The sequence below is a fragment of the Heloderma suspectum genome, chromosome 1 (genome assembly GCF_057233095.1).
Source record: "Heloderma suspectum isolate Gila_16-S chromosome 1, 16-S_ref, whole genome shotgun sequence".
In the NCBI taxonomy this organism is placed as follows: domain Eukaryota; kingdom Metazoa; phylum Chordata; class Lepidosauria; order Squamata; family Helodermatidae; genus Heloderma; species Heloderma suspectum.
The window spans coordinates 37,785,758-37,797,270 of record NC_139458.1 but is presented as its reverse complement, the minus strand read 5'-3'; positions in this window follow the sequence as shown (position 1 = coordinate 37,797,270).

Genomic DNA, 11,513 nt, shown 5'->3' with positions numbered 1-11,513 from the left:
TTCATATTCATTGCATCAGTGATGCTATCTAACCATCTCATCCTCTGCCGTCCCCTTCTCCTTTGGCCTTCAATCTTTCCCAGCATCAGGGTCTTTTCCAGGGAGTTTTCTTTTCACATTTGGTGGCCAAAATATTTGAGCTTCAGCTTCAGGATCTGTCCTTCCAATGAGCACTCAGGGTTGATTTCCTTTAGGATGGACTGATTTGACCTCCTTGCAGTCCAGGGGACTCGTAAGAGTCTTCTCCAGCACCACAGTTCAAAAGCATCAGTTCTTCGGCACTCAGCCTTCCTTATAGTCCAGCTCTCACAGCCATACATTACTACTGGGAAAACCATAGCTTTGATTATGCTGACCTTTGCCGGCAAGGTGATGTCTCTGCTTCTTACTATGCTGTCTAGGTTTGCCATAGTTTTCCTCCCAAGGAGCAAGCGTCTTTTAATTTCATGGCTACAGTCACCGTCTGCAGTGATCTTGTAGCCCAAGAAAATAAAATCTGTCACTCTCCACTTTCACCCTCAACAAGAGGCTCTTTAGATCCTCTTTGCTTTTTGCCATTAGGGTGGTATCGTCTGCGTATCTGAGGTTGTTGATAATTCTCCCGGCAATCTTAATTCTGACCTGTGATTCATCCAACCCGGCATTTCTCATGATGTACTCTGCATATAAGTTAACCAAGCAGGGCGACAATATGCAGCCTTGTCATTGTTGTTGTTGTTCAGTCGTTCAGTCGTGTCCGACTCTTCGTGACCCCATGGACCATAGCATGCCAGGCCTTCCTGTCCTGCGCTCTCTCCCGGAGTGTGCTCAAGTTCATATTCATTGCATCGGTGATGCTATCTAGCCATCTCATCCTCTGTCGTCCCCTTCTCCTTTTGCCTTCAGTCTTTCCCAGCATCAGGGTCTTTTCCAGAGAGTTTTCTCTTCGCATTAGGTGGCCAAAATATTTGAGCTTCAGCTTCAGGATCTGTCCTTCCAATGAGCACTCAGGGTTGATTTTCTTTAGGATGGACTGATAGGACCTCCTTGCAGTCCAGGGGACTCGTAAGAGTCTTCTCCAGCACCACAGTTCGAAAGCATCAATTCTTCGGCGCTCAGCCTTCCTTATAGTCCAGCTCTCACAGCCATACATTACTACTGGGAAAACCATAGCTTTGATTAGACGGACCTTTGTCGGCAAGGTGATGTCTCTGCTTCTTACTATGCTGTCTAGGTTTGCCATAGCTTTCCTCCCAAGGAGCAAGTGTCTTTTAATTTCATGGCTACAGTCACCGTCTGCAGTGATCTTGGAGCCCAAGAAAGTAAAATCTGTCACTGCTTCCATTTCTTCCCCTTTTATATGCCAGGAAGTGATGGGGCCAGATGCCATGATCTTCGTTTTGTTAATGTTGAGTTTCAAACCAGCTTTTGCACTCTCGTCTTTCACCCTCAACAAGAGGCTCTTTAGATCCTCTTCGCTTTCTGCCATTAGGGTGGTATCGTCTGCATATCGGAGGTTGTTGATAATTCTCCCAGCAATCTTAATTCCGACCTGTGATTCATCCAACCCGGCATTTCTCATGATGTACTCTGCATATAAGTTAAATAAGCAGGGTGACAATATGCAGCCTTGTCGTACTCCTTTCCCAATTTTGAACCAATCGGTTGTTCCATGTCTGGTTCTGACTGTTGCTTCTTGACCCTCGTACAGGTTTCTCAGGAGACAGGTAAGGTGGTCTGGTACTCCCATCACTTTAAGAATTTGCCACAGTTTGTTGTGATCCACACAATCAAAGGCTTTAGCATAGTCAATGAAGCAGAAATAGACGTTTTTCTAGAATTCTCTTGCTTTCTCCATGATGCAGCGAATGTTGGCGATTTGATCTCTAGTTCCTCTGCCTCTTTGAAACCCAGCTTGTACTTCCGGTAGTTCTCAGTTCGCATACTGCTGAAGCCTAGCTTGTAGGATTTTGAGCATCACCTTGCTGGCATGTGAAATGAGCGCAATTGTGCGGTAGTTTGAACACTCTTTGGCGTTGCCCTTCTTTGGAATTGGAATGTAAACTGACCTTTTCCAGTCTTGTGGCCACTGTTGCGTGTTCCAGATTTGTTGGCATATTGAGTGCAGCACTTTAACAGCATCATCTTTTAGGATCTTAAATAGCTCAGCTGGAATGCTGTCATCTCCACTAGCTTTGTTGTTACTAATGCTTCCTAAGGCCCACTTGACTTGAAGAGGCAGAGGAACTAGAGATCCAATCGCCAACATTCGCTGGATCATGGAGAAAGCAAGAGAATTCCAGAAAAATGTCTATTTCTGCTTCATTGACTACACTAAAGCCTTTGATTGTGTGGATCACAACAAACTGGCAAATTCTTAAAGAGATGGGAGTACCAGATCACCTTACCTGTCTCCTGAGAAACCTGTAAGAGGGTCATAGAATCATAGAATAGTAGGGTTGGAAGGGGCCTACAAGGCCATCGAGTCCAACCCCCTGCTCAATACAGGAATCCAAGTCAGAGCATCCCTGACAGATGGCTTTCCAGCCTCGTCTTGAACGCCTCCAGTGTGGGAGAGCCCACCACCTCCCTAGGGAATTGGTTCCATTGTCGTATTGCTCTAACAGTCAGGAAGTTTTTCCTGATATTCAGCCGGAATCTGGCTTCCTGTAACTTGAGCCCATTATTCTGTGTCCTGCACTCTGGGATGATCAAGAAGAGATCCCGGCCTTCTTCTCTGTGACAACCTTTCAAGTACTTGAAGAGTGCTATCATATCTCCCCTCAGTCTTCTCTTCTCAAGGCTAAACATGGCCACTTCTTTCAGTCTCTCTTCACAGGGCTTTGTTTCCAGTCCTCTGATCATTTTTGTTGCCCTCCTCTGAACCCTCTCCAGTTTGTCTGCATCCTTCTTAAAGTGTGGTGCCCAGAACTGGACACAGTACTCCAGATGAGGCCTAACCAGTGCAGAGTAGAGGGGAACTAGTACTTCCTGGGATTTGGAAGCTATGCTTCTATTAATGCAGCCCCAAATAGCATTTGCCTTTTTTGCAGCCACATCACATTGTTGGCACATATTCATCTTGTGATCGACAACAATTCCAAGATCCTTCTCACTTGTAGTGTTGTTGAGCCAAGTATCCCCCATCTTCTAACTGTGTATTTGGTTTCTTTTTCCTAGGTGCAGAACCTGGCATTTCTCCCTATTAAATGTCATTCTGTTATTTTCTGCCCAGTGCTCCAGCCTATCAAGATCACTTTGAATTTTGTTTCTGTCTTCCAAGGTATTAGCTATCCCGCCCAATTTTGTGTCATCTGCAAATTTGATCAGCATTCCCTGCACCTCCTCCAAGTCATTAATAAAAATGTTGAAGAGCACTGGGCCCAGGACTGAGCCCTGCGGTACCCCACTCGTTACCTCTCCCCAGTTGGAGAAGGTCCCATTGATAAGCACTCTTTGAGTCCGATTCTGTAGCCAACTGTGGATCCACCGGATCATTGTTTCATCTAGCCCACTTTGACCTGGTTTGCTCATCAGGATATCATGGGGCACTTTGTCGAAAGCTTTGCTGAAGTCGAGGTATATGATGTCTACAGCATTCCCACGGTCTACAAGGGAGGTGACTTGATCAAAACATGAGATCAGATTTGTCTGGCAAAATTTGTTTTTGACAAATCCATGTTGGCTTCGAGTCATCACGGCATTGTTTTCAAGGTGCTTCCAGATGGATTGCTTTATCATCTGCTCCAGAATTTTCCCTGGGATTGATGTCAGGCTGACTGGTCTGTAGTTCCCAGGTTCCTCCTTTTTACCCTTTTTGGACAACATTAGCCCTCCTCCAGCCATCTGGCACTTCACCCGTCCTCCATGATTTCTCAAAGAGAATAGACAGCGGTTCTGAGAGTTCTTCTGCCAGTTCCTTTATGACTCTAGGATGCAGTTCATCTGGCCCTGGAGATTTGAACTCATTCCAAGTAATTAGGTGTTCCTTGACCATATGCCTACTGATCTCAAGCTGCAATCCTGCCCCTTTAGCCTGCACTTCGCCTTTGCCAGGGGGTCATAGACCCTCTTTTGGGAGAAGACTGAGCCAAAGTAGGAATTGAGCACCTCTGCCTTTTCTTTGTCATCTGTTATCGTTTTGCCATCCTTATTTAATAGCTGAACCACTATTTCTTTCCTCTGCCTTTTACTATGCACATAGCTGAAGAAAGCCTTTTTCTTGTTTTTAGCATTCCTCGCTAACCTCAGCTTATTCTCAGCTTTAGCCTTCCTGACACCATCCCTGCAATTCTGTGCTACCTGCCTGTACTCTTTCTTTGTTACTTGGCCTCCTTTCCACTTCCTATATGTGTCCTTTTTTTGTTTTCAGGTCACCCCTAGCTTTTTGTGAAGCCACATTGGCTTCTTCTGTTGTCTTCCACCTTTCCTTCTTGTTGGAATTGTTTGTGATTGTGCCTTGAGAATTTCCTTTTTTAAAAGCTCCCACCCATCTTGGACTCCTTTTCTCGTTAGCATCGCTTGCCATGGGACCTTACTGATCATTGTTCTGAGTTTATTAAAATCAGCTTTCCTAAAATCCAGGGTACGCATTTGACTACCCTCGGCTTTTGCTTCCCTTAGAACCAAGAACTCAAGTGCAACATGGTCGCTTTCCCCCAGAGTTCCTGGAACTGCTACTTTACAAGAAGCAACAGTAAGAACTGGACATGGAACAACCGATTGGTTCAAAATTGGGAAAGGAGTACGACAAGGTTGCATATTGTCGCCCTGCTTATTTAACTTATATGCAGAGTACATCATGAGAAACGCGGGGTTGGATGAATCACAGGTCAGAATTAAGATTGCCGGGAGAATTATCAACAACCTCAGATACGCAGACGATACCACCCTAATGGCAAAAAGATTCTTACGAGTCCCCTGGACTGCAAGGAGGTCAAATCAGTCCATCCTAATGGAAATCAACCCTGAGTGTTCATTGGAAGGACAGATACTGAAGCTGAAGCTCAAATATTTTGGCCACCAAATGTGAAAAGAAAACTCACTGGAAAAGACCCTGATGGCTGCTGGGAAAGATTGAAGGCAAAAGGAGAAGGGGACGGCAGAGGATGAGATGGCTAGATAGCATCACTGATGCAATGAATATGAACTTGAGCACACTCAAGAGCGGAGGAGAAAAGAGCGAGGAGGACAGGAAAGAGCGGAGGACAGGAAGGCCTGGCGTGCTGTAGTCCATGGGGTCACGAAGAGTCGGACAAGACTTAACGACTGAACAACAAAGTCAGAGTGCCACAATGGAAAAGTCTCTGTCTTCTGACAGCACTTGGAGTAGGACCTCTGCAGATGGGCTTAATATATGGGCATCTTCATACAGGTAATGCACTACAAAGATGTTGAATAAAATATAACCTCTACCTCTGCAACATTTCCAGTTCAGTCTGTATAGTCAGGGCATGGAATTTTCAGAACTCAACACAGCTGCTCACTCTAACCTCACATACAACAGTGGCTACTGCTACTGAATAATAATTTGTAGATCTTGAGGCAACAGACTGCAAAGACTCAGCTTCTGCTTAGCTTCAGGCAGTTCAACTCCCCATTGTTGTGGCTTGAACCTCTGTCAAAATAACAGGAAGATACAAGAGCAGATTAATGTGCTTGTTACTGAACTTATGTGTTTAATGTGTATTAGATGATGTGCTGTAGGATTAATTCATGAAAATCAATACATTCTCATTGTTTTTACTGGGGGTGCTTCGTTGCCCAGCTCCAGGTATATTGTGTTTAAATACACATGTTCTGCTAAGCTTTTAGAAGTGCTACTCATGGATTCTTCATTTGCCATTCATTACTAGAATCTTTATTCCTTGTAAAGGGAACTCTGCTTCACAGAATCGTAAAGGACAAGACATTTCCTCTTATTTGTAACTTTTGAAAAATGGTATTAAACATTTGTCTTCAGATTCTCAAGCGGTCTTCCCTGGATTATTATTGTGTTCTTTGTGTAGAGCTGTCATTACAGAGAGAGAGAGAGAAAAGATCTTTCTAAGACAAACGAACCCACAATTAATGTGCTTCTTTTCAATCGGATCTCATTATGTTGCTTAAATCTAGTATGGTGGAGGTACCATGGACAGTTCCAAGCTTTCAAACTTTCAGTAGCAAAAACCATTTCCAAAAATCTAAAGCCAGACACCTTGTTCTCACATAACAACAGTGCAATTTATCTATCATGAAATGTTAACCATGTAATTAGCTTTCATTTCAAATTAATCACCCACTTTTAGTAGTGTATTTTGTTCATGTGGCTACTTCAAAAATGTTTCCTGCATAATATGAAATGTCTCCTAACAGTTTTAATAGATGCATCAGTCCTGTGACACCCATTAACATTTTCAGTGGCAAAAGATGTCACATTTGATAACAAGTGAAGAATATTTAATTTAACAGCTGGATAGAGAGCCTCAGTGAAGCACTAGACATGACATATTCAAAGCCAGGAGTTACAAACACATCTGCATCTACATAGCAGCAGCATAGCTCAGGAGTGTGGTCCATATGGAATTGTGGTTTACCTCAGCTAGACAACTGCTTTGGGTTTTGAGTGTGGCTGATACAGCAATTTAATAATTCTTGACAAATAAAAAAAAGTCAAAATATAATATTTTTTCCAAGACAGTCTACATAATCTTTAGCTATAAGTTTGATTATGGCTATTTCCAGTAAACCATGCAGTGCTCCTTTGATGTAAGGTGCTAAAATAATTGTGTGGTCTTTAAATCAGGGATGCAGAAATCCCAGCCTGTGGGTCCAATCCAGCCCACTGGCCTCCCCAGTCCAGCTTCCTGGGGTTCTTGGGAACATTGAGCACTGCATGAAGCTAGGGACTTGGCCAGCTTTAGTTGATGGATCCAATGAGTGAAGTCAAATTGTAATCAGTGGGACAGTGGCTTGGACCCATACTATGTTAGTAATGCTTCAGTCCAATGGAAATCAATGGGACAAGTTAGTAAGGACTAACTGAAATCCCACTGATTTCAATGGGACTAAATCATGACTAACTTTGCATGGATCCAAGCTTGTGTGTACAAGGAACACATTTATTTTTGGAAGCTACTTTGGTTCTGTTGCATGACTCTAAAACAAAATGGGAAAAATATTAATCATAGTTTTGCTGTCAAATATGGAATGGTGGCTGTTATTTATTAAATTATAAGTTATCTCACACTTCTTTTAATATCTCAAAAAGGATCAGATATTGAAATGTTGATGACAGGCAAATTTATTTATATTTAATGAGCCATTTGTTTGGTTAAATGTATTAGCACAACCAATTATTAAAAAAACACACATTATTTGACGGCCTCAGTGGAAACAAATGCCATCAAGTAGGTTTTTTAATGAAACCCACTGTTTCTAGATTATATCAGAGAAGTTGCACAGTATTCTCTCTGCTTTCACTTTTAAAAATATATCATCTATTGATTATATATGTGAGCCTTTCAACTCAAAAATGAAATCCGAAAAGATCCAAGTTTTACTGTGTGCCTGTTCTCCCATTAGGCTATTCATTATCAGATAGCCTGTCTATACCAGCATGACACTCCATTAAAGCACTGCAGAGAAACGACATCATTATTGAAGGAATAATAGTGCCAGAAGAATAGCAGAAATTTAGGACAGGCATTGAAACTGAGAAACTACAGGACCACCAACTATCAATCATAGACAATTCATTGCTGTATTGAGTGGCCTTTAGAATTATTCTACTAGGAAGCAGGGGAGGAAGGGTAGATGCCTGCGCAGAAAGGTCCTTTAAAAATCAGCCATACACACAGCCATACACAATTAGAGTATTCTCTTTTTCTGGTTTAGAAATACCCTAGGAAACATATCACGGCAGCACCCAAAGATCAATAGCACCAATGGCTCAAGCATTGCATCTTTCTTCCTGCTCATGATGGAAAACCAGACTGGAGGCATCGTAGCATCATGGCCATTCAGAAGTCACGGGCTGGGTACTGGAAGATTTTTTAAAATATCTTCTAAGGCTTATGCTTGCAGAATTGGTAACCTTTCTGGATCTCTTTCTCACTGCCAGTGAGTAGTGATGGATGGATGAATATTTCACTTTCTGTAATGTTTGCATTTTTTCAAGGGCAGGTTTGTTCCATCCTGTTTCTGCATCAGCTTGCAAATGTTTTTGTTAAATCCACCTGAAAATTCATACACATTTTTGTACAGCAGGTTTCTCTAATATATGCCTTTTCGTATCCTATTTTCCCTACTGCAGGGGTGTTGCTGGTGATGCGGTCAAGTCGTTTCTGCTTTTCCCACTGCTGCTGATGCTTTGGTGGATTCTCAGCTTTTCTGCAGTCAGAGCTTTAAGCTACAGGATGCTGGTATTTTGGGTACTTTCCTTGCCTTCAGCCCCACCCACCACTGGAATGTGGCCTCTGAGAGCTTCTCTTCCATTGAATTAGGCCATCTGGCTGAAAGGCATCCTACACCCATGCAGGCAGTTTCCCCTGCTGTACACATTCTTATATGCAGTTTTTGATTGGATAATTGCATTGCACAATTCGGAGAAGTGCAATAACCGAAGGACAATTGCATTCATGTTTGCTTGTTAGTTCCTTTGGTTTTACAGTGTTCCTTTGATGTAAGCTGCTAAAATAAATGTGTGGACTTTAGATCAGGGATGCAGAAATCCCAACCTGTGGGTCCAATCCTGCCCTATAGGCTCCCCAATCCAGCCTCCTGGGGTTCTTGGGGACACTGGGCACTGCATGATGCCAGGAACTTGGCCAGCTTTAGTTGATTAATCACTGGGGGACAATCAGTGAAGTTGTAATCAGTGGGACAGTGGCTTGGACCCATAGTCATGCTCCAGTCTGATTGAAATCAATGGGACAAGTTGGTCAGGACTAACTTAAATCCCACTGATTTCAGTGGGACTAAATCGAGACTAACTTTGCATAGATCCAACCTTGTGAGTTCAAGGAACACATTTATTTTTGGAGGCTACTTTCATTCTGTTGCATGACTGTAATACAGAATTGGAAGTGCAAACTAGAACAGTCCATATTAAACTGTGAACCAAGTTTAATATGGTTCTCTTCCATCCCTAGCAGTGAGACGATTCTTCTCTACTGTGCTGAAAGGCAGTTATTTCCATATTTCTTATTCTAACTGAAAAGCTTCCTACATATAATATGAAAGAAATTGAGCAAGGACAAACATTTAAATACCTGGGAAGCAAATAGCCAGAAGGTGGACAACAGATCCAACACAGAAATTAGAAGCAGGATCAGCATAGCAAAACAGATACTTTATGAGATGAAATCCCTGCAGGCAGGAGAAATAAGTTTACTACTGAAAAAGAAATTTGTAAAACCAGTGATGCTGAGTAAACCTCTGTAGAAATGCAAGGCATGACTGACAGGGGAGAAAATGAAAGGAAGGAAAGTTTTGATGTTGAAGGATAATGTGTAAAGTGACCTGGGTGGAAAATGCTAGACAGGATTGGAAAAGGATAAGGACTGCTGCAAAGAGTGAAGGAGAGATCATACCATTTGTTAAAGCACAACCTAAGAGAGAGTGTGCATTCAGTGTAGGATTCAAGGGAAATTTGAAAGGAGAGAAGCAGGAGAAAGTTCTAGGTACATCTACATAATGCAAATTAAAGAGGAAGAAATATCTAGAGCCACATAGTGGCCTAAAGAGGCTTGAACAAGTCAGAAAATGGTAGAATATTATTAGAGACATGAAGCTGACATTGAATTTATCTGTCACATATAACTATTATTATTATCATCATCATCTAGTAGAGGGGAGAGCAACATGCCCCCCCATTGTGTCCTCCACCATCCCCAAAATTCAGGGGACCCCCCAGTGTCAAAAAATTGCAATCAAAATGGTGTCTGGACTGGAGCTGCTATGGATCACTGAAAGGGTCAAAATTAGCTTGTTTGCAAGCTAATTTTGACCATTTGGGTGCTCCATAGCTGCTCCAGATTCCATTTTGTTTTTAATTTCAATTTCCCCTATGTTTTTGGCATCTGTGTGCGTGGGGGGGGGGGAGTGCAGTCCATGGAGGGCTCCAGGGGGAAGGTGTAAAAATGACCCTCATATATCCCAAAGTTTCCCATGCCTAAACTAGCAAAAGCTACCAAGCCGTGTCTTCTGTTCACAGGGTATTCCAGATTCTAGCACTTACATGTAGTGTGTCCTTTACAGTGCAATCCCATATATGTCTATTCAGAAGCAAGCTCCCATCGAGTTTAATGGACCATAGGGGAAATAATTTGGTTCAAAACTCCATTTGAGCTTTTTAAACTTAAATAACAGTGTCCCCATTAGATCAGATCCCTACAGCCCTGCCTAGTACAGGAGAATAAGATTCATAGCTTGTGATTCACCCTTGGACTCGAATAGCTCAGTTACTGCAAATAAATGGATGTACTTATACTTAGGTTGCATTCTAACACATTTATTAACAGAAAGCAAATATATTTAAGGCAATTGTAGAAAGAAGGCAGTACCATGGTAATAGGTAACAAAGGGCAGCATCCAAGGCTGTTACTCTGCTTATGCTCTTGATGCAGCACTAGCATAAGCAACCCCTAGTACAGCATCCACAGGGTATGCCGGCATGACAGGTTTTCTGGGGAAACCTATTGCACCAGCATATGCTACTGGCATTGTGCTAGAGGTTGCTAATGCTAGCGTTACGTCAGTGGCATAAGCAGAGTGGAAGCACTGGATCCGTCCCGAAGGTTAGAACAGGAAGATGACGACACAACTTCCAAGCTTAAAAAAGCATACTTTGTTTGTTTGTTTAATCTCTTACATTGCCAGGTAGGGTTGGGGAAAACTCACAGTCTAAAAAGACATGAGACACAAAGGAAGGAATTGGGAGGGAGGATGGGGGAAATCATGATGTTGATGCTTCATGGATAGGAATATATCAGTTGAACTCAGATTTTCTCTGAATCTATTGTCTATCTGGGCTGGCCTGTTCTTTGCTGGGCTGTTCTTCTACTTCTTTTCTTCTGCCGTTTCTCTTCTTTTGAGTTCAAGCCTGATCTGTTTCTCCTCCCCATCCACTCAGACTGAGATGTTTCCTCAGACCCCCTTCTGGTGGCAGTTAGGGGAGGCAGTGGCTCGGGATGTTCAAGAATCTTATTTGTGCTCATAAAACAGTCAAACAAGCCCCATCCGCAACCCCAGATGAGAACAGGAGAACATGTTCCAACATGTTCAGAAATTGTTGAGCTCGTCGTTTTGTTTGAAAAATGCACACATTTTTATCGAACAAGCAGTTCACAATTGCACAATTTTAAAACTGCACAATTTCAGGCCTTAGTCTATGGGGGAAGTTGCACAACTTTAGAAAATATGCAAATTTTTTGGACCATTTCCCATTCAATTGCATTCGATTTGCGCAATTCTCCCATTCATGCAAATTGAACAAAGATTGCAAATGCCTGTGGTAAACAAGATGAGAAAAACATCACACTGATGTTCAGAGA